The 20422-nt window shown below is 51.9% G+C and overlaps 1 protein-coding gene and 1 long non-coding RNA gene across 5 annotated transcripts in view; one reads left to right on the top strand and one right to left on the bottom strand.

Annotated features, from left to right (window-relative positions):
• Positions 1-9143: 9143 nt before the first annotated feature.
• LOC116567217 lies at positions 9144-16721 on the bottom strand. Of its 2 annotated transcripts, XR_004276152.1 has the most exons (6): positions 16425-16721; positions 13561-13761; positions 12930-13080; positions 12215-12307; positions 11809-11901; positions 9144-10199 (listed from the first exon to the last, which is right to left on the bottom strand). It is a non-coding gene; the product is annotated as an uncharacterized LOC116567217 (long non-coding RNA). The 2 variants fall into 2 exon arrangements; XR_004276151.1 differs by lacking the exon at positions 9144-10199 and having other exon boundaries at positions 11688-11901.
• Positions 16149-20422, top strand: part of VWA5B1 (von Willebrand factor A domain containing 5B1) — a 57551-nt gene continuing 53277 nt past the window's right edge. For all 3 annotated transcript variants that reach the window (XM_032302165.1, XM_032302163.1, XM_032302164.1), the window contains exon 1: positions 16149-16434. The gene's annotated coding sequence lies outside the window, so the exon portion shown is untranslated. The remainder of the gene's footprint in view (positions 16435-20422) is intronic.

The following is a 20422-nucleotide window of genomic DNA, read 5'->3' as shown; positions in this document are numbered from 1 at the left end:
GAGGCCCAGTGTTTTCAGCTATAAAGTGGGGATGGTCCCCCATCCATTTCATTTCAGGATTATTGGGGAGTGACGACTTAGCCTGGTCTACAGAAGTCACAGAATACACACCAGCTGTTAGAGTAGCTTCTTCAGGAAGGTAGAGCCTGCCTTAGAGTCACCCCACTGGCGGAAGTGTCAGCAGGAAGGGCGAGATGTTGAGAGATGCCTCCTGAGCTGGCAGGGAAGCCAAGACAATCTGCTCTAGAAAGATCCCAGCAAGCTGCCTGGGTTAGGGGAAATCCAACCGTGATGACACGGCACCGACTTTGCAAGATGTTACCTGATTGTGGAGGCTCATGAGGGACAAGCAACCACTGGGCTGATTTCTTTTCCCATAGATCAGCGGCATCTCCCCAGCCCTTACCAGAGCTGGAAAAATAAGGACTTTCTGGACAAGCTTTCAGGCTGTCGACCTTTGATAAGTCACCCGAATCCAGAAATCAGATTTTATAACTGGTCTCTGCATTGTCACCAATCACTTTGGTAGGTAGAGAACAGCACTGGCCTGTGGGTTCTCGAAGGGCTGTGCCTTTTTGATCCATATAGTTTCCAAACATAGTAGGGTATGGCACGCAGTAGGTGCTCATAAATGTTTCTTGGATGGATGGCTGAATCTATGAAGTGCAGTGAGCTGAACTGAAAATTGCTTCCTTTCTGCCAGACAAGTCCAGAAGCATGTGAAGACCCTGGCCTCGGGGAGCAGTGGGGCTCAGGCTCTGGGAAAAACTGTGAAGACCATGAAAGTAATTGAATCCTTAGGGCCCTTGAGACCCAGAGCAAACCATTCCTTACCTATGTACAAGGCATATTTCATAGAGGAAGGGACTGTGGGCTTGGGGGCCAGCCCCATCCAGCCTCTCCTGTTGATGGTGAGGGCTTGGCTCTGTTTCCTCTCTATAGCAAGGGCATAATGGCATCTCCCTTGCAGGCTTCTTACAAATTTTTAAAAATTATTTTTATTAACACGTAATGTATTTATTTGCCCCAGGTGTACATGTCTGTGAATTGTCAGGCTTACACATTTCACAGCCCTCACCATATCACATACCCTCCCCAATGTCCATAACCCACCCACCCTATCCCTACATGCCACCCTCCAGCAACCCTCAGTTTGTTTGTGAGATTAAGAGTCTCTTATGGTTTGTCTCCCTCCTGATCCCATCTTGTTTCTTTTTTTTCTTCCCTACCCCCCAAACCTCTGCCCTGCCTCTCAACTTCCTCATATCAGGGAGATCATATGATAATTTTCTTTCTCTGATTGACTTATTTCACTAAGCATAATATCCTCTAGTTCCATCCATGTCGCTGCAAATGGCAAGATTTTATTTCTTTTGATGGCTGCATAGTATTCCATTGTATATATATATGCCACATCTTCTTTATCCATTCATCTGTTGATGGACATCTAGGTTCTTTCTATAGTTTGGCTATTGTGGACATTGCTGCTATAAACATTGGGGTGCAGGTGCCCCTTTGGATCACTACATTTGTATCTGTAGGGTAAATACCCAGTAGTGCGATTGCTGGGTTGTAGGGTAGCTCTATTTTCAACTTTTTGAGGAACCTCCATGCTGTTTTCCAGAGTGGCTGCACCAGCTTGCATTCCCACCAACAGTGTAGGAGGGTTCCCCTTTCTCCACATCCTCGCCAACATCTGTCATTTCTTGACTTGTTAATTTTAGCCATTCTGACTGGTGTGAGGTGGTATCTCATGGTGGTTTTGATTTGTATTTCCCTGATACCGAGTGATATGGAGCACTTTTTCATGTGTCTGTTGGCCATCTGGATGTCTTCTTTGCAGAAATGCCTGTTCGTGTCTTCTGCCCATTTCTTAATTGGATTATTTGTTCTTTGGATGTTGAGTTTAAAAAGTTCTTTATAGATTTTGGATACTAGCCCTTTATCTGATACATCATTTGAAAATATCTTCTCCCATTCTGTCAGTTGTCTTTTGGCTTTGTTCACTGTTTCCTTTGCTGTGCAAATGCTTTTGATCTTGATGAAATCCCAATAGTTCACTTTTGTCCTTGCTTCCCTTGTCTTTGGCGAAGTTTCTAGGAAGAAGTTACTGCAGCTGAGGTGGAAGTGGTTGCTACCTGTGTTCTCCTCAAGGATTTTGATAGATTCCTGTCTCACATTGAGGTCTTTCGTCCATTTTGAGTCTATTTTTGTGTGTGGTGTAAGGAAATGGTCCAGTTTCATTCTTCTGCATGTGGCTGTCCAATTTTCCCAACACCATTTGTAGAAGAGACTTGTCTTTTTTTTTTTTTTAAGACTTTATTTATTCATTTGACAGACAGAAATCACAAGTAGGCAGAGAGGCAGGCAGAGAGAGAGGAAGGGAAGCAGGCTCCCCGCTGAACAGACAGCCCGACACGGGACTTGATCCCAGGACCCTGGAATCACAACCCGAGCCAAAGGCAGAGGCCTCAACCCAATGAGCCACCCAGGCACCCCGAGACTATCTTTTCTCCACTGGACATTGTTTCTTGCTTTGTTGAAGATTAGTTGACCATAGAGTTGAGGGTCAATTTCTGAGCTCTCTATTCTGTTTCATTGATCTTTGTGTCTGTTTTGTGCCAATACCATACTGTCTTGATGATTACAGCTTTATAATATAGCTTGAAGCCTGGAATGGTGATGTCACCAACTTTGGCTTTCTTTTTCAACATCCTTCTGGCTATTCGGGGTCTTTTCTGGTACAATATAAATTTTAGGATTATTTGTTACATTTCTTTGAAAAAAAAGTTATGGTATTTTGATAGGGATTGCATTAAATGCATACATTGCTTTCGGTAGCACAGACATTTTTATAATATTTGTTCTTCCAATCCATGAGCATGGAATGTCTTTCTCCATTTCTTTGTGTCTTCCTCAATTTCTTTCATGAGTACTTTATAGTTTTCTGAGTACAGATTCTTTGCCTCTTTGGTTAGGTTTATTCCTAGGTATCTTGTGGGTTTGGGTGCAATTATAAATGGGATCAACTCCTTAATTTCTCTTTCTTCTGTCTTGTTGTTAGTGTATAGAAATGCAACTGATTTCTGTGCATTGATATTATATCCTGACACTTTACTGAATTACTGTATGAAATCTAGCAGTTTTGGAGTGGAGCTTTCTGGGTTTTCCACATAAAGTATCATATCATCTGTAAAGAGTGAGAGTTTGACTTCTTCTTTGCTGATTCAGATGCCTTTTATTTCTTTTTGTTGTCTGATAGCTGAGGCTAGGACTTCTAGTACTAGGTTGAATAGCAGTGGTGATAGTGGACATCTCTTGCAAACTTTTTATGGAGCTAATGCTAGCTAAGCTGTTTGCATAGAGCCTGACATATATATGTGCATAGTAAATATGTTAGTGTTGTGTATGCATAACATAACGTACATATGTAATAACATAACAATAGTTATACGTACCATTAATGAAATGTATCAGTGTTTATAACATACAAACACCCAATAATAATATCATTGCTGAGACAGAGGGACCTGGGGCAAGGAGCAGATACAGGAGAATAAGAAGTTTACCTTTCTTTAGTTACATTGCTTCTTGAGTCTTTCCTTTCCTGGTTGCAGTGACCCTTGGGGGTGGGGGGTGGACAATGACACCGCCATCCGAGCCCTGCTCAGAGAGAGAGCGCTATCTGACCTATGATGAGAGCCCCAAATTTCAGCCCAAAGGAAGAGAGATGGAGAACCACCATGAGGTCCTTGGAGAAAGCGTTGATTGAGCTTGGGGTTCTGAATGGGCCTTCTGCCAGCCATGATGAAGTGGGCAACAGGTGGGCAACAGCAGAGGCCAGGAGCCCAGTTAGGGGCCTGATATGCCTGTGAAAGAGAAGAAAGGAGGTGGTGGCTGTGGGAAAGGGAGATGGGAAACGGATTTGGAATATAGTTTCAGAATACCGATGGAGCACCTTTCCTATCACCTCGGATCTCTCCATAGCCACTCCGGGCCTGCCCTCCAAATCCTCACCCGGAACTCCCCTGACAGTTTAAAATCAGATCTCATCTGCATCAGCCCCTGCTTTAAAGCTTTCTGATGGCTTCTACCACCCTTGAGATTAAAGGCAGATTCCTCAGCATGGTCGGCAAGACTCCGCCAGGTCTGGCCCTCATCCTCTTTTGTCCATCTGCACCACCAGGCCTTGCACACAGGCCTTGTTCCCTCTTCCTCTGCCCTTCCTCCTTCTCCCCCTCCTCTAATGAACACCCATGCATTTGGATCTCAACTCAAGTAGGCTTCCAACCTCCCTGATTAGCCAAATTCCCCGTGTCAGGCAAGCTCCATAGAGCTCTCTTGGTGACGTCTGTCCCTTTAATTAGTAGCTCCCTCTTCCACTAAAATATAATCTTTACAAGGGTCAGTCCTGTGTGTGTTTGCACTCTCTCCCTGCATCCCCAGGGCTTGGCACGTAGGAGTGCTTAGTGAACAACTTGAGCAAATGACTGTCTGTCATCGGCCAGGCATGGTGCTAGGCACTTGGGAAGGCATCAACAGGCAGGGATTTTTCAGGAGCAGAGAAGCAGTCCCTGGGAGGGAGATGTCCTTCTGAAGCTCTGTCCCTGCTTCCCTGTGTCTCCTCATCGGTATTCACAGCACTGGAGCATCTCAAAGGCTGGCATCCCCTTGGCAACGTTGCCACCAGCCTGGCATGATCTGATACTTATCTGGACCACGCCGGCTGTGCCCAGCCTCAGAGGAGCTCAGGAGGATGCCATGGCAACGGCCTAGCTCCTGGGAAGGCCCAGACTTCTGGACATGCCAGATTAGGCTTCTCCCTTCTCTGGCAACAGAGTCTGGGGTCCAGCCTTATAGGGACAAAATCTTTGAAGGAGAAAAATCAGCTTGAACCTTGCTGGGAATGCATCCTTGCACTCCATTGCCTCTGAGAGCCCAGGGGAACCGCAGACCCATCGGTCCTAGCCATGGGCCTGTCTGCATGTCGACAGTGACTATCCCCACGGGGATGAGTTTCCTTGGTGAGGATGGGGAATCACGATGAAGGAGGTCACAGAAAGCTCCCATGTGGGGGTTGCAGGGAATGGGCATGATGCCAAATCTTGGCTGTGCCTTCTAATTCCCTTTACCTCTGAGTCCAGTGTCCTCCTTTACAAACTAGGGATTGTAATGAATAATAATATAATAATAAATAATAATAAAAACTTACTTTGCAGGACTCTTGTGAAGGCCAGATTTGTTGACAAGTAGGAAGTTCTTGGAACATGGACAGTACACATGAAATCATAGCTGTTTTTACCAGGAGCGTGGCAGGTGAGTCTGTCCTCACAGTGCAGGAGCCATGCTGGGGGTCCATGCAGAACAGGAAGGACTCGTTAGTGGAACAGCTGTTTATTGAGCATCTGCTGTGTGCCAAGTCCTGTGTTCAGCACTGGAGCTGCCCTGGGGAACAGATGGGACGTGGTATTCATCCTCTGAGGAGCTTGTGGTCCGGTAGGTTGGTGAAGGGGGGAGATGACAAAGCACAAATGAACAGAGAAATTTCAGGTTGTGGGAAGAGCTACTAAGGAGACAAACAGGATGCCGTTTGTGTAAGATAAACTAAGAAGAGGTTGTATCTTTGCATCAGTAGTCAGGGAGGACCTCCCTGAGGAGGTGAAAATTCTAGTAAGACTTTAAGGGGATTCTGCCAAAAGTGAGGGGCTGGACACTCCCTGGGGGAGGGAGCAGGGCCCCGGGGAGGCCCTGGGGGCTGGGCTTGAGGAACTGAGAGGAGGGGAAGTATCTGGAACACAGGTCGAAGAGGGAAACTGGGCCCTGGGCGGGGTCATCCAAGACCAAGGTAAGGATTTTGGATTTTGAGCGTGATGTAATTCCCAAAGTGCTTTAAGCAGGGCAGGGAGGTGATTTAATTTATGTTTTTAAAGGTCACTTTGCAGGGCGAAGCAAGAGGGAAGCAGAGCCATAGGAGGCTGCTGCAGAGTCTGGGGATGGTGGGCGGAGGCGCTAGGGGCAGAGGGATGAACTTAAATATCTGGAAGAGAGAATCTGTTATGCCTGGGGATGGACTAACCACAGATAGATAGCGCGATTATTTTGTATCATAAAACCAACCAATACTCTTCGTTTCAACCAGGAAGTGCTCCAGACCACACTTTACACACCTCTCCCCCTCTGGCCCGGGGTGCTGGCCCCCAAGTCTTCCTGCACTCAGTCTCCCTGCCCCAAGCGGAGCTGGCAGCAACATCAGTGGGCTGCGTTGACTTCAGCTCAGCCAGGAGCACCACGCCACCCGAATGAATATGTGTGAGTTCATCTTGGCCAAGCAAGCAAGAAACCAGGCACAGCAGCTCCTTTCTAGGCTGTGTTTGGGAGACACTGGGGCCCAGAGAGATTAAAAGACTTACTTACCTAAGGGACATCCTTAGAGAATTTGCTTCAGTAAATAGCTAAAGATTCATTTATTCAATAAGCCCATCGAGCTTCTGTTATCTATTGTGAACACTGGCTGTTCATTAACTCTTGCAGGCCCCGCACCCAGGCAGCCTCTGGAGTTTCAAAAGCAAATCAGAGAAAGCCCCCTGCCCTTGCAAAGCCTGCTGGTTTTTTTTGGGGGGGGGGGTGGATGTTGGCGGGGAGGACCCTGAGGATGTCTCCAAAGGAAAGGGGTAGAATGCCATAGAGGAACACAGTAGCAAAGACACCTCAACAGCCTACAGAAAAGCAAAGGCAAATGGTGCAGCAACCTGGTAAACATGTATCCAGTATGAACATAGAACACATACGTCCAAAGGGCGTGGAAATATCGTTCTCCAGCTCTTTATCCGTCTTCCTTACAAGTTGTGCTTAGCCTTTTCATTCGGACCACACATGAAAGCAGACTCAGAGGGTAAGGTAAATGTCATCCTTGGCTCTTCGGAATCGTCCCACATTCCAAACTGTGTGGCTATTGTTCTACGCACATCATACTGCCTTGGCTTCCGGGGCGCCCTGAGTAACATAAGCTCCTTGAAGAAAGAGATTATGACCTTGGATTTCTTTTCATCTTCGTTTTTCCTTTTTCTATAATGACTTAACAAAAGCTCTCTATGCGTTGGGTTGTAGATGCTGGAGTCATAGGGCAGTGACGATGATGGCGTGGTGGCCGCTGTCATGGGACTGACGACAGTTCAGCCAACTCCCAGCCCACAGAGGGTCCTGCTATGCGGGGCTAAATACCATCTCAAGCTTAACGACTCCCAAGTGTCGTCTTCTGCTTAGTGTCCTCTGAGCTCCAAACTCATATATCCAACTATGAACTCTCCCCAGATAGCTGATTTGCCATAAACTCATTATGTTCAACATAAATTTCTAGATTCCTAGCCATGCTGCCTCCGACCAGGTCCTCCCCACCTTCCCCACCTCTGTGAAGGGCACCCATCTCACTGCACAAGCCCATAACCTAGGAAGTGCCCTCGGTTCTTCTCTTTCCGGTACCGCCCCCCACCCAAGCCACCACTGCTGTCACCACCATCTCCCCCACCACCCTCTGTTACTTCTATTTCCATGATAGCTTCCCCCTTGACCTTCTCCCAGCTCACCCCACTCGAATTCATTCCCTACACAGTGGCTAGGATGACCCCATCAAATGTAAACAAAGACTTATTTCTCCCACTTTATCATCTCCATGGGTTTTCATTGCTCTCAGAGTAAAATTCTTGCTCCGCAGGGACAGGCACTGCTCCTGTCGCCCCACTGCCCCTCCCCCACTATGTGGGCCACTCTTACACTGCTCCAGCTAGCCTGCTCCCCTTCTCTTCCTGGAGCCCCTGGCACCCCCCCCACGCTTTGCACCTGCTGCACCTCTGCTCCTCCCCCACCCCATTTCTGAGCAGCTGGATCCTTCCTCACCTGCTTCCGCTCAGATGTCACCTCCTCAGAGAAGCCTCCCCTGACTTCCGGATCCGACATCAGACCCCTCACCCTAGTGGCTCTGTGCCACGTCGCTCAAACTGTCCCCTCTGAGGCTTTTCTCCAACCTTGAATGTTCTCATGACTGCAGAACGTAGGAATCATGATGGCAGGGGCAGTGTCCCTGCTCAGAACTGTGGCCCCGAGGCTGGCAGAGGAGACATTCAAATAGTTGTTGAACTGAAACAGACCAAACAACAACAGAAAAGGCTTCCCAGAGCTGTGTTGAGAATTATGCGAAACAGTGTGTGTACGTGTGTGCACACGTGCGTACATGCAAAAGAACCTGGCACGGTGCCAGGCTCATTGTAGGTCCTCCATGCACAGGGTGTCCCGGGCTGGCCTGCAGATTTGTAGGGACTTGAAATGCATTCTCTCCTCTTCTCCCAGGAAAAAGCAGGAAGAGACGAGAGGACAAGAAACGTAAGGAGGGCTCCAGCCCACACTTGAAGCGATATATGCTTCTTTATTCTCCTTCCTTCCTTCTCTGTGATGCGTCTACGGTTTTCAAAAGCCGAAGAGCGCAGTCCGAGATTGATAGCTTCAGAGATTCGGCCCTTCTCCGTCCCGTGAGCGATGCCTCCTTGCCTCCTTCCCATCACTGCTGAACTGCCACCTGTTCCGAGGCGCCCACGTCTGTCCAGGCGCCCGCCTGTCCCTGCAGCGCTGAGCCATCCTCCACCCCTGGCCAGGGTGTCTGTGTTCCCGCCTCCGGGACAGCTTTGAAGCCAGGAGCTGCCGCTGCCTGTTTGTTTGTACCGAGTCACCATGTAGGATAACAGAGCATGAATAAGAAACAGGTACGTGATGGCAGAGCAGCTGTCTCCTGCCAGCACTGACCTCTGCCAGCTGCCATCCGCAAACCCCAGGCATCCCAGGTTCTGGAGAGGTGGCAGGGTGCAGGTGACACACCCTGGAAGTGGAAGCAGAGCACACTTCAGCTCAGCACACAGGGACCCAGCCCCTCCGGGTGCCACCAGCCACGTCTGGGTTCTGGCCCTGGCTGTGCCACTAAGCCAGGAGAATTGGGTAAGTCCCTTCACTCTTGTGATCGTCCATTCCCTCATCTGTAAAGTGGATATAATAATAATTCCAAATGGGTACCCAGGATTTATATTTTTGATCAAGGGCTCTACCTGAGGGTTTTATTCCATTTCATTTATTCGGTCGTTCAGAAAATATTTACTGAGTGACTGCCCTGTGCCAGGCACCGTGCTGGGTGTAGTGTATACAGTTGCCAAAGAAGATGAGATATTAGCCTTCCTGGAGGCATCTTTGCCATAGGGGAGAAAGACATGCACCATGTGATCCCATGGTAAGATGTTCAGTGCTGTCTTGATAAGCGTCATAAAGTCTACAAAGGACTGGTGCTCAGGGCAAGGAGACTGACCTGGGGAATTTGACCTCGAGCATCCCACGAGGAAGTGATCCTTGAGCTGACATCTGATGAAGTAGAGGTGTTCATTAAGAGAGGAGGAAAGAACGTTCCGGAGAATGGGAACTGCTCTGAGTCAGAAGGTAGCTTGGAGACCAGGGGGGCCTGGCAGGGAATACAGTGCCTTTGGAGGGTGCAGAGTGGAAACGAAATGGGAAAGTCATCAAAGACCAGATCTGTGGGTGGTCCTTGTTGGCCGAGGTACAGAGGAATTATGTCTTTATCCTGAGAGTAACGGGAAGTGTTTGCAGACTTAAACAGGGTCGGATGCTCTGCAGGGTTCACTCTAGCAGCCGCATGGAGAACTGACTGGAGGGGGCTGAGGGGAGCAAGGGCCTGGAGGCTATGGCAGTCACCCTGGAGGGGGCTGAGGGAAATTTGGCACAGTGGTGGCATCAGAGCCAGAGAGAATGTCCAGTGGAGGGCTGCACAGTGGGATGGACGGGGTTGCCATTCATCAGGGGGAGACAGGAATTACCGTCGCCACTCTGGAGATAAGAGAATCAAGATTCCGAAAGGGAAGTGGTCCCTGCAAATAGGAGTGATAGGACCAGGCTCATGACCTGTCTTCCAACTTAGGGGTTCGATCCCCAGGAGACCAGTGTCAGATATCATCATGTAGGTGAGTACCGAGTGGCTGGGGGAAGACTGGTAACCAAGGCTAGGGCTGACTTCTTTCCCGAAGCTCATGCTGTCAAAGGTGATGAGGGCAACCTCTGGGTTGACCGGTTCTATCTTCAGCCAAAGCCCAAGGGTGCCAGCCATGGGCGGGAGAGGGGGAGAGAACTTGAGGGTCAGCTGGAGACAGGACCTGGAAAGAGTGGAGATGATAAGCTCCGGATGCACACAGACCTGGGTGCAAATCCTGCCTTTACCCCCTTTCAGCCATGTGCCCCATGGCCTTCCCAGTAACTCCCAGCATGTAATCTGAGCTACAAGCGTTTGTAACCCAGCCTGGGCTCACTGAGGTTGCCAGTGTCCCTCTCCCTAGAGACTGAGCTGCCCTTTCTCTCCAAGGATGTCCTGAGCGGGGTGTAGTGCAGACTCTCGTGAGGGTGGTAAGCATCAGAGACGGAGAAAAGAGGTCCTCCCCACAGCAAGACTTCAAGGCAGAGGTGGCAGGAGTGGTCTTCCCAGTAGGGATGATGACTGGATCATTGACATCGTTCTAACTTAGCACTGCCCGGTGATAAAACAGACTGATTAGTCTATCTGATGGTTTTGAGCTCTCTGCACACAATGCAACTTCTCTCGCCTGAACTCAGAGCAGACGGCTCCCCGTGTCCCTCAAGGCCCCTCCCACCTTCATCCCACTATGCCCAATGCCAATCCCCGCCACACACACACACCACTGCCACCTTCCCTGGGGAGGAGAGGAGGGGTTTGCCTTAACTCTCTGAAGGGACGTGGTCATGTTCATGCATTCACTTATTCAACAGATATTTGTGAAGCCCACGTGCCCCAGGATCAGCAGGGATGTTAGCATGGGACTGCGTATGAGAGAGACTAATTAGTCCAAACCCTCGTTCACTTATTCATCCAACGTGGTATTAGTTGAGCACCTTCTATATGCTGGGCTGTGCACTGAGCACAGGCTACTATAGCTCCTTGGTCAGCTGATCTAGCAGGGACAGTCAGCTTCCTCAAGGAGCTGGAGCTTCACCTTAGCTGGACAAGTGAAAGATAGCTAAACAGAAACAGGGAAGGTCATCTTTGAGCACCAAAGCGATTAACGGTAGGTCGGTTCAACCCCAGAAGTTCGAAACAACCCAGTATGTGAGGAACCACAAGTAGTTCTACATGGCTGGGGGAAGGGTCTATTTGGGGGACTGGGCAAGAGCAGGGCCAGAGAGAGGGCGTGGCAGTATCATAAAGGGCCTTAAATGCTAAGCTAAGAAGGGGACTTTCTACCGAAAGCCGTGGAGGGACATTTTAAAGGTTTAGGCTGGGCTGAGAACGGGATAGTAAGTAGGGACCAGCCAGAGAACTGGCTACAGTGTGGGGATAGGAAGCCATTAGGAGGCTGGAACTGAGGCCGGGGGTGGAAAGGAGGCGGGTGCTCAGAAGACATCAGGAAGCCAAAATCTGCAAAAGGTGGCTTATCACTTCTCTATTGCCAGAAAATGCTGCTAACCAAACCACTCCACTCGCAGTGATTTACAACAACAATCATTTATTCTAGATCAGCTAGGAGTAGGCTGATCTCAGCTTGGCTAGACTGGGGTGGTTTGATCCCTCTCCATGCATCCCTCCCCCTCCTCCTCCTCCTGGCCCCAGCACACCCTCTACCAGGGCAGAGGCAAGCGAGCAAGCCCAATCAGGTGAGCACTTTGCAAGCCTTTGGTTACGTCATAGCCTCCAACATCCCATTGGTTGTCACAGGGCAGATGTCAAGGTGAAGGGGCGGGGGCTCTAGCCACTTTGCAGCCAAATCACGGGGCACAGAGGACGCATGGATATAGGAGCACTGATGATCTGGGAGGATTTCACTATTTCCGGCAGCAGAGGAGGGGCTGGAAGGGAAAGCAAAGCAAGGGAAGGAGGTCATGAGTTTGTTGCCAAGAATGTCCCCCATGGCAGTCCACTGCCTCCAAAGCTGGGACCTGGTCCCTTTTGCACCCCACGCCATGTAGCCACAGGAATTAAGCCTGAGACGGGGGCTGTCTCCCACACTCTATGCGTGCAGCCTGGTTACCATGCCCAGGGGCTTCCGGTGAACGAGCCCACCCACTGCCCATTACCCCAGCTGGACCCTCCTGATCTGCCTGCCAGCCCTGCCCTGGGCCCCCAAGCTGTGTTGCTGGAGGACTCGCTTTGCCTTCTCACCCAGACTGTGTTGATTACACATTCCGGAGGCTTGTTTTCCTCTGTGTGGGCAGAAACAGTTGCACGATTGCTTCCAATTCTGCAAACAGAGGGCTGGGTGGGAAAAGAGGTGTGTGTCTGGGGACAGGAGGAACCTGCTGCTTCTGTCCTCACTGGGGTCCCCTCTTCCCCTCTATACCCCCTCCTCCTCTCTTGCTGCCCCTGTGGACCATCCACCTGATTTCTCTAACTGCACAAGAAATGGGAAAGAGATTCAATCTCCCCTGAGGGGAACCCTATACCCTAGCTGACCCAACCAGGTGATCTTAGGATATGTCATCTCCCCTTTCTGGGTCTGAGTGTTCACACCTATAAAACAGTAACACTGCTCTAGGGAACACTTAATGCTTACTTTAAGACTCATGGGATGCTAACTAAGTGCCATACTTTCTTAAATGTTTTGCAAATGAGAACCGATATAATTATCATAATAACACTTGGAGTATCCCCATTTAACAGAGGAGACACACTGAGGCACAGACAGGTTAAGTGATTTCCCCAAGGGAGCACAGCCAGGGAGTAAGAGAGTCAGGGCTTGAAGCCAGGCAGTCCAATGCCCAGGTCCACACTCAACCACCTTTTTATACTGACGCATGATTTCATCTCCTCTCTGACTTTCTAGAAGTCCAGAGAACTGGCCATGTGGAGTCATGTACCAGCCCCACATCTTTATTACCTTCCGAATGCCTTTTGCAGGTTGAATTGTGTCCCAGGAAAAGATATGCTCAAGTCCTAACCCCCGGTGTGTGAACATGACCATCTTTGGATGGAGTCTTTGCAGGTGTAGTCAGGTGGAGACAGGGATGGGTCCTGATCAGCGCCAGGAGCTTGTAGAAGGGAAAGGAGAGGGAGTTTGGAGAGAGACACGCCGAGATATGGAGACACACCTGTATGAGGCTGCGTGACACAGAGGCAGGATCCAGCCACGCAATGCCAGCAGAGGAAGGCTGGACGGCGGAGGATCACCGGGAGACCCCAGGGTGTAGACAGCAGGAAAGGCTTCTCCTCTAAACCTTCAGAGGGAGCAAGGCCCTGAGGACACTTGATTTTGGATGTCTAGCCTCCAGAACTGTGCAAGAAAAAGGGTCTGTTCCGTTAAGTCACTCACTTGGGGGCCATTTATCCCCGGGGCCCTGGGAACCTGACACGGTTGGTAAGGAAATCTCAGGGCTTTGCGCAGAGGCAGCTCTGGAAAACTCCTACAAGCTGGCAGGCTTCTCTCCCCACCCAGACCTGGGCTCAGTTCCTCCCTCTCCCGCCCCCTGTGTTTCTCCTGATGGCCTCATGGCCCCCTCCCCCAGGCCGACCTTGAATCCCAGAGAACTGGGGTCCTCTAATGCAATCTCCAGGCGTGGAGTGGCTGAGTAGAAAGGATGATTCTGGAAGTGGCCTGAACGAGGTGGGCTGGGGTGGGGCAGAAATCTTGAACTTCATCGGAGTTTAGAATTAGGCTCTGGGGAAGGCTGGGGATTCCAAACGGCTGTGCCCCTTAAGCCCCAGCCTGCTACCTGCAGAAGAAAGTGGCTCAGGGGGACTCCAGGTGCCAGTCCCACCCCCTTCTCGGACTCCACCCCCCACCCTTCCAAGAGCAGGGCAGATTCGCCTGCTTCCTGGGGGATCCCAAGCATTCGAGCATTCGAGAACACAGAGTCTGGGGGTAAGTGTTCAGGGGACTGCCAAGTGGAAGGAAGGTTGGCTGGGAACCCTTGTGCCTCTTCCTACCCGGGCCGGTTCCTGGCCCCTGTGTCTCGCTCCTCAGCACCTTCTCCAGCACGGAACCCAAAGCCTGGCTCACTGTGGGTAAGCGACGGCGCTGCAGTGAATCCTGCCTCGTATCTCTAATCTATGCTGAAGTTTTGCTCAGGCTGGCTCTCGTCCCTCTCCACGTCTCCATTCCCCCTGCCCAGCAGGACCCTCCCAAGTCCCTCCCTCTCTCCCTCTAAACTATTCTCCAAAATTCTCTTGCTGGGGCCTCCCGGTCAGCTGGCTGATAGCTGCAGTGCTGAATGAAGGTCTGGGGGAATGTTAGTCCCCAGGGAACCCTAAGATGTGACTCTCTAATGGTGGAACCATCCATTCTCAAGCTTCCAACTCAGATCTTGTGTCTTGGATCCCACAGGACCTCTCTGCTTCTTTCACCCCTTCCTTGCCCCAGGGCATCTGCCCACTGTCCCCAGCCCACCCTCAGACTCCGCCCTCCTGAGACAGAGGGTCCAGAAAAGGCTCTGGATGTCGCCTGATCGGTGGTGAAGGAGGCAGGGTGGAGAGACGGAGTCAGACAGACCTGGATTTGAATTTTGGTTCTCCCACTTACTGTGTGGGCAAGTTACTTCACCTCTCTGGGCTTATTTTTGACATGAAGAAGAATATAGCCTCCACCACCCCGTGTGTGGCACAGAGCAAGTGAGCCTGCCCTTCTTCCAGGCCCTTCGTGCTGTGTGTAGCACATAGTGTGTGGCACACGAGTGTGTCAAGGGAAGTCCCCACTCGGCAGAGTCTGAGAGGCATGAGTTCGCGTCCATTCCTTCCCCTCCGAGCATGTGTCCTTGGGGGAGTCATGTCACCTCTCTGAGCTGCAGTGCCCCTCTCACGCTGGGATGAAGCCCCTCTTCTCAGGGTTTTAGAAGGACTAAATGAGAAGCACAGGGAAAGGGTTGCTAGCTGGTTCTGTTCTCCCTGCGTATTCACCTTCTCAGCCAGGGGCTCCTGAACTCTAGACTCCAAGTTAGGTTTCACAGACCCTCCTGGCAGACCTCTAGCCTCCAGATCTCTTTGTCCTTCATACGATAAGCCTCTGGTTCTCTGTGTGGTCCAACTTCGTACCCCAGAGGCCAGACCTCTAGTTTGATGCCTCCTGGAGCTTCACCAAAAAGCCCTAGCAATTTCTCTTGTGACTTCGGCATGACCCAGGGCAAGAGGCGAGGGCTGGGGGCTCTAGGGCTAGATAGACATGGCCAAAGTAAGTAGAGCCACCTGCTTGGCTGCATCATGGCCCCAAGGGGTAAGGGGGGCACTCTGTGATAAAGCCACAGCCAGGACTTGCTGGAGGACAAGGAGACACAGGGGGACCCAGCTCTGCTCCAGTCCCAGGGAGAGGGGTCCTGGGGCCATGGCAGGCCCAGCATAGGGCTGAAGGACTGGAAGTGCCCCTGTTCCCTCAAGGAGGGGCCACCCACAAGCCTGTTATCCCTGGCCAGGCCCTTCCCATCAGCCCCAGCAGGAATTAGCAGAGGCTGCTAAGTGGCCTCCTGCTTCCTCCAGTGGTCGAGAGGAGGGGGAGGAACGGGGGAGGAGGGAGCAGCACCCGCGCTGTGCGCATAGGGTGATTGTCATGGTTACGCTCTGACAAAACCCATGGCTCTGCTTCCTGCAGGCCACCTAACCCGCCATGGCCATGTGGGCATCCATCATGCCCGCGGCCAGGGCGCTGGGCACTGGGCTTGGGCACCCCCTCCAGCAAGTCTGTGTCGGGGGAGGCAGCCTCGGGGGCTGTGGACCAAGGGAGTATTTTGCGCAGGCACGTGTTGCTTCTGGGGCAGGTCAGGGCTGGTCCAGCTTGCTAGGAGAGAGGGGCCGGCTGCTGGGCTGTCCTGAGTGTGTGCGCGGAGGGCGTGCACGGGAGTGTCAACGGGACGACTTCGGTGGGGGGCTCTACTAGCGCCTGTGTGCCGACAGACATCAGGTTGTGTGTTTGCTCTGGGGAGGGGGTCAGAGGTGATGGGATTCAGGATGTTCCAGCAGGAGAAGTGAGAATTACTACTACCACATGTTGCTGCTGGAATCCTCCTCCGTTCCTCCCCCCTCCCCCCTCCCTCGCTCTCAGCCACTCTCTCCCTCTCTCCCTCTCTCTCTCCCCACTCCTTCCCCCTCTCTCCCTCTCTCTGGAGCTCTCTATTTCTCTCTTCTTTTCTCTGTGTGATTCTCTCTCATCGCCTTCTCTCTGTGTCTCTCTTCTCTGTCTCTGCCTCCCTCCTACCCCCCATCCCAGCCACCTGTTTCCACCATCATTGGGTCCCCATCACCTCGTGTCTTGTCCTCCGGAGCCCTGGGGCTACCAGGAAGTCTGCAGGCTCTCCATCCCTGGCTGCCTGGCTCGTGCTGGCTGCTGTCCAGGTGCCCGGCGTGGGAGTGTCCCCCTAGCCACCGGCTGAGTGCGGCACATGTCCCTCACCTCCTGCCAGGTAAGCAGGGCTCCAGGACTGAGAAGGGTCCTCCAGCGGTGGGACGTGGGCTGTGGGCGGTGGAAGGTGACAGGCGGCAGGCGCGGGGGACTTGGTCCGGAGTGCAGCAGTGGTGTCTGCTAACATGTCAAGCCATGCTGGAGCCCTGTCACTGTCATTACATCTCCCGCAGCCCCAACAGTTCCCTCCGACGCGACGCTCCCTCCGCTCCCTCCACAGGGCACCAGCGCAAGGGCAACCGCAGTGGAGGGAGGCTTGGTGGAGGTTTGGCCACCGGGCGGAGGCCAGAAGCTTCCCCTTCTCTACTCCCTCCGCGAGCAACAGGCACTTTCCTGCGTCTCTGCTCCTACTCTTTCTTTCTTCCTTTTTAGCTTGCCTTCTTTCTTTCTTCTTTCTTTCCTTTCCTTTGCTTTTTTTTTTTCTTTTTCTTTCTTTCTAGAAGTCTTTAGAGGAAGCAGAGCATTCTTCCTCTCCTCTGCTGGCATAAAAGCTCAATCCCCGGGTTCATTTGTCCGAACCTGGGCAGGTCCCCGGGAACCGGGCTCAGAGGGCACTCCATGAACTCCTGCCGTCTTGCCCAGGGTGAAGGGCGCTCCCTTGGTCAGCTGGGCTTGGAGGGGGCTGAGCACATGTGTATGTGGTATATAGGATGTGAGTTGAGAAGCGTGTGGGGTATGTGTGTGCAGGAGTGTGTCCCTGGAGGGTAGGGATACATACGGAGTGAGCTCCATGAGTTGTAACCGGGGGCACGTCGCATGTATAAGTGTGTTCATGTGTCTCAGGGCACTTGTGGCACTTCTGTGGGATGCACAGTGCCTGCGGGGTTTTAAGAGCACGGGGCGTATGTGTGTGTGGCTCATGTGCACACATGCACGTGCACAGATGATTGTGGATTAAACCTCGCCCAGAGGTTTCTGGGCAGGGTCCCTGAGGCCTCACCCGACTTCGGTTAGCATCACCCTCCAGGAAGGCTGCTCATTTCCATCCGGCCCTCCCGCAGCTGGCCATCCAGGGCCCGAGGTGAGGCGGGCTCTGTGTTCTGATGGGTGGACTGCACACCCCACTGCTTTTCAGATGTGAAACAACCCAAGGTTCCCAGCCAGAAGGGCGGGTAACTAGGTGTCTGTGGCCTTGCAGAAAATAATGCAAGGACCAACCCCAAAACCAGGCCAGACTAAGCTCTCAGTAGAGATCCCAGCCATTGACTGTTGTTTTGCTGGGCAGTGGAACAGTCTGTTAGTAAAGTTGTCCTGAGCCAGAGGAAAGAAAGAAGGAGAATTTCTGTGCCTATGGGTGTCCCTCACCATACATCGCTCTGAGTGGACACCTGCACGGAACCCCTGGCTTCTCCTTCACCAGCAAATGATGCTGACTATGGTTCTGCAGGAGGCCGGCTCCACAGGGAAAGGAGGCAGCCCTGGAAGACTGGGGACAGTGAAATAATCCCAGCCAGAGGCTCTAGGTCAGCCGCTCCTTCAGGACCCTGACCTTAGTGTTCAAGCTATCTTTTCTGCTGGGTGAGTGAGTCTCTTTGAACACCTCCTGGCTGAGTCCCTCCACCTACATGGCCAGGGTAATCAAAGGCCAAGCTAGCCTAGATTTCTCATGGCCTCCCTAGTGTCCCCAGTCTGGCAATGCCAAGTAGAGGGTCACCATAAACCAAAAACAGACTTCCCTGTGGGCATTGGGAACTGCCCAGTGGGCTGAAGGAGCAAAGTGTGGTTCTAGGTTAGCAGGGATGAACACATCTTCTTATGCCTTTTAACCTCCTTAAAGAAAATGTGACCACTGGGGACTCCATTGTGAAAACCCTAGCCGGTGCTCTGGGGGGAGGTGGGGGCTCACCCAGCAGCATGGCTGACACAGGAAGCCTTCTGGGAGAAGGGGTTGGGATCACGGGCTCAGCGTGGGGCTAAGAAGGCTTCCTGGAGAAGGTGGTATTGGAGTGGGGACTTGGAGGCAGCAACCGGAGGGGATGTGGCAGTATGAAGGGACAGAGAGGGGCAGGGGAGGGTTCATACAGACTGGAGGCGTGCCTACAGGTGGGGAGGGGCAAGAGGGCTTTGTCCATGGGCATCAGATAGGCCAGTCTGAATGGACAGGCAAGGTAGGGTGAGACGAGGGGAAAGCATGCCAATCATCTGGGTAGTGGATGCCCACTTTATGCCAGGTTCTGTACTGAGTCCTGGGGCCCTGTCCTCAAGGAGTTTGCAGTCTCCAGGAGGGAGACCAACACTAATCAACTAGCCAAGATTATGTAAAATAGTGCCCAGGAGACGGGCACTTGACGTCTCCTTGAGCCAAGCGGAGGAGGCAATGCGGTTTCTCTGGACCTGAGGCAAAGGGATGGGTCCAGGCTGGGGAGACACACTTAGAGGAGTTGGCTGTTCGTACATTGCAGCGGGGCCGGGGTCCACTGCTTTGGGACAGCAGAGAAGGCCTGAGGTGGGCCCTGGAGGAATGTGTGTCTCCATGCCCAGTCACTTGCCTCACAGGGGGATGAATCTGCAAAAGAGACAGAAGGGGCAGCCAGAGAGAGCGACCAGTACCTCATGTCTTCCCTGCCCTGCACTGTCCCCTTGCCAGGGACCTTACCCCTGGTATTTTTATTTAATCCTTACATTACAGCTGATGAAACTAAGTCTTGGAGATCTCCAAGCACTAGGTTTGAGGTCATCTAGCAAATGACAGAGCCATGGCACCGGAAATGAAGCAAGGGATGTTCCGGAGCACATGTTATGGGCCTGGTGCCGGGAGAGAAGAGGAATAAGGAGGTCTCCCTGCCGTCCTCTTGGAGATGTTAGAACCATCACGGAGGGGGATGGTTATGGCAGGATATGGCTTAGGGGGTTTGGGGGATGGAGCCTCGTACCAGATAAAGGGATCAGGAAAGTCTTCAAGGAGGAGGCGGGACCTGAAAGGGCCCAGAGGACAAGGAGGCTTAGAAACTGGTAGATGAGACAATGGTCTCTTGGTGGAGGGAAGCATATGAACAAGGACATGGATCTGGGGGCTCACGGGGTTCTAGGGAGAAACATACGTACTGCTTTGCCAGGAGCACAGAGTTAAGGGGAAAGGAGAACTATGGGATCAGGCAGCAGAAGTGGAGAGACGGGTGACCATCAGGGAGGCGGAGTTTGACATGAAGGAGTCAGGCTTCAGCCAAAACTACTGGCAATCCTGAAGCAAGGAAGCACTGGACAGGGGGCGACCCCAGGACGACAAACTGACGAACCCAAGCATTTAAACTTCACCCCTTGAATAGCCACCGGGATCTGGGAGTATTCCGGTCCTCAGTATGAAACTCTGTGCTGGATTTTGCACTGTGAATGTTCCTAAATTCCAGGCGATCCCAATACAAAGGTCTTCTCCCTCTTCTTAGAGCCACACCAGGGATCACACTGCTGGGCCCAGGACACAAGGCAGTTCCTTCCATAGGTGCCATTCTGGAGACAGGGAAGGACCCAGGGTCAGGACAGACAGCTGGAGTGGTTGCTCCCAGGACAGCCTAGAAAGGAGCCGTAGGTGAGAGTGGTTGGAGGTCAGGGGGCGGGTCCACCTGGTTGGACAGGTATCTTCCCTATTCTTTGTTCAGATCCCATCCAGTGGTCCCAGTAATCATTATCTGGGACCCCACAGATGTGAGATTGTAGGTTTAAAGAAAGTCATCCTAACAGAAGAACGTTAATGAATGTTCTTCATTCTGACTGACCACTCAATGACCACTTAATGCCGGACCACTCTGAATGACCACTTCATTCATACTGACGACTTAAGTAGTTCCCGACTGAACATCTCTCCTTGCTCAATGCCAGCATCCATCCCTGGCCATCACTAACACCGACACCCATCAGGCTGTCTTTGGGTTTGGGGCCGTGTCAGCAGCCAAACTCACAGTGGTGAAGGATCACAGAACGGAACTGAAATCTTGTGAAGGTTGTATGATTTGTATTCTAGTGGACCCACTGGCCAAGCTCCCTTCCCCAGC

The sequence above is a fragment of the Mustela erminea genome, chromosome 10 (assembly GCF_009829155.1).
Source record: "Mustela erminea isolate mMusErm1 chromosome 10, mMusErm1.Pri, whole genome shotgun sequence".
Lineage (NCBI taxonomy): Eukaryota > Metazoa > Chordata > Mammalia > Carnivora > Mustelidae > Mustela > Mustela erminea.
Note: the sequence above shows the minus strand (reverse complement) of the source record. Positions and strands in the feature narration are given on the sequence as shown.